The following is a 1,995-nucleotide window of genomic DNA, read 5'->3' on the forward strand; positions in this document are numbered from 1 at the left end:
GTAGACTTTGAGGTTCCAAAAGCCCAGAGCATTCCTAGTTAGCTCTCTGCCTTATGCTTGTGGATCAAGATATAAGCTCTCACCTAGTACTGCAGAGCCATGCCTGCCTGATTCCAACCTTGTTCTCCATGATGATGGTCATGATTCTAGCCCTCTGAAACTGTTAGCCCCAAAGATAATGATTCTAATGATTCTTCTTCTTCTTCTTCTTCTTCTTCTTCTTCTTCTTCTTCTTCTTCTTCTTCTTCTTCTTCTTCTTCTCCTTCTCCTTCTCCTTCTTCCTCTTCCTCCTTCACCTCCTCTTTCTCCTACACCTCCTCCTCTTCTTCTCCTTCCTTTTCTTCCATCTCCTTCATTCTCCTCCATCTTCTTCCTTCTCCTCTTCCTCCTCCTCCTCCTTCTCAATTTGAATATTTGTGTGAAGACATTAAATAAACACTTATTGAATATTTATTTACAAAATAAAAGTAAGAAGGGAAATCCTAAAGTATCTGGTTCCTTGGTTTATTACCAGTCTTTCAATCTTCAGGATGAATTGGAGTGCATTCCAATGCATGGATGGAAGCTTGTCAGCCAAGCTACCAACAGGGCCAGCAGCAGCTGAATGTCTGCCTTCATCCTGTGGTTGATGGTGTTTCTGGAGAGCAGCGCCTACATCTGGGCTGACTACTCAGTCAGCAACCTGCAAGGAGATATGCTAAGGAACTTTATTGTCCTTCATACCACGGAGCAACCACAGAGGGCAGGTCACAGAAACGGGCTGTGTAATAAGTAGTGAGGCTCTTTAATGAAACTGTATCGAATGCAGCAAAATCTTCCTTGTTTTATTTAGAAGGCAAGGATCTTTCATTTCTATTTTCCTTTGTGCCTCAACAGGAAGTGAACGAAACTGTCACCAGGCCATCTGCAACAGTAGGTATAGCAATGAAAGTATGGCCCTTTCTGGCTGTGCAGTTGCGGGATGCAGCATGAGCCATCCACCAAGGCTAGAACCAACCAGTATCTGTGGTCCTCCAGCTATGCCATCAAGTATAGAAAGTACATCCTTTCTCCACTTCCCCACTGCTCATTCTGCTACGTTCCTATCTGCATTTCTAACTCCTGAGTAGTTAAACCTTATGAGATTTGTAAAACTCCCCAACTGCCAGTGCCTTTTTTGTTTTTATCATTCATATTAGAAAGATATCCAGGGCTGAAGATAATTCCTGGGCTTTTGTTTTTTAGTCTCTTATAAGCCAGGCTTGGAAGCTCGAGTCAGTTAAGCAGAGAGAGTGTTATCTTTTGTCTCCAAGCTGGGAGCCACCATGCTCCTGGGGGCTTTCTAGCTGTTGCTATGCTTAGACCTTGATGTTGACCGAAGGACACAGCTTCCCAGCTGCACCCCAGACAAGGTACCCAAGCCACCATCTTCCCAGCTGCCCCTGGGAAAAGAAAGTCTTATAAGTTGTCTTGTTCTTGGTGTCTTATCAACTATGTGGTTGTTTGAATATGCTTGGCCTAGGAAGTGACACTTGGAGGTCTGGCTTTGTTGGAGTAGGTGTGGCCTTGTTGGAAGAAGCGTGTTACTGTGAAGGTAGACTTTGAGAACTTCCTCCTAGCTGCCTAAGGACGGAAGCCTTCTATTTGCCCTCGGAACAAGTTGTAGAACTCTCAGTTCCTCCTGCATTCTACCTGCCTGGATGCTGCCAGGCTGCCTGCCTTGATGATAATAGACTGAACCTCTGAACCTATAAGCCAGCTCCAATTAAATGTTGTACTTACAAGAGTTGCCTTGTGTACTGGCTAGCTTTGTGTCAACTTGGCACAGCTGGAGTTATCACAGAGAAAGGAGCTTCAGTTGGGAAAATGCCTCCATGAGATCCAGCTGTAAGGCATTTTCTCAATTACTGATCAGGGGGGGGAGGTTCCCTTGTGGGTGGTGCCATCTCTGGGCTGGTAGTCTTGGGTTCTATAAGAGAGTGGACTGAGCAAGCCAGGGGAAGCAAGCCAGTAAAG

General features: G+C 45.2%; 1 pseudogene; it reads right to left on the reverse strand.

Moving 5' to 3' along the window:
- Window positions 1–525: 525 nt before the first annotated feature.
- LOC110337791 lies at window positions 526–1,407 on the reverse strand (annotated as a pseudogene).
- Window positions 1,408–1,995: the final 588 nt, after the last annotated feature.

The sequence above is a fragment of the Mus pahari genome, chromosome 20 (genome assembly GCF_900095145.1).
Source record: "Mus pahari chromosome 20, PAHARI_EIJ_v1.1, whole genome shotgun sequence".
NCBI lineage: Eukaryota > Metazoa > Chordata > Mammalia > Rodentia > Muridae > Mus > Mus pahari.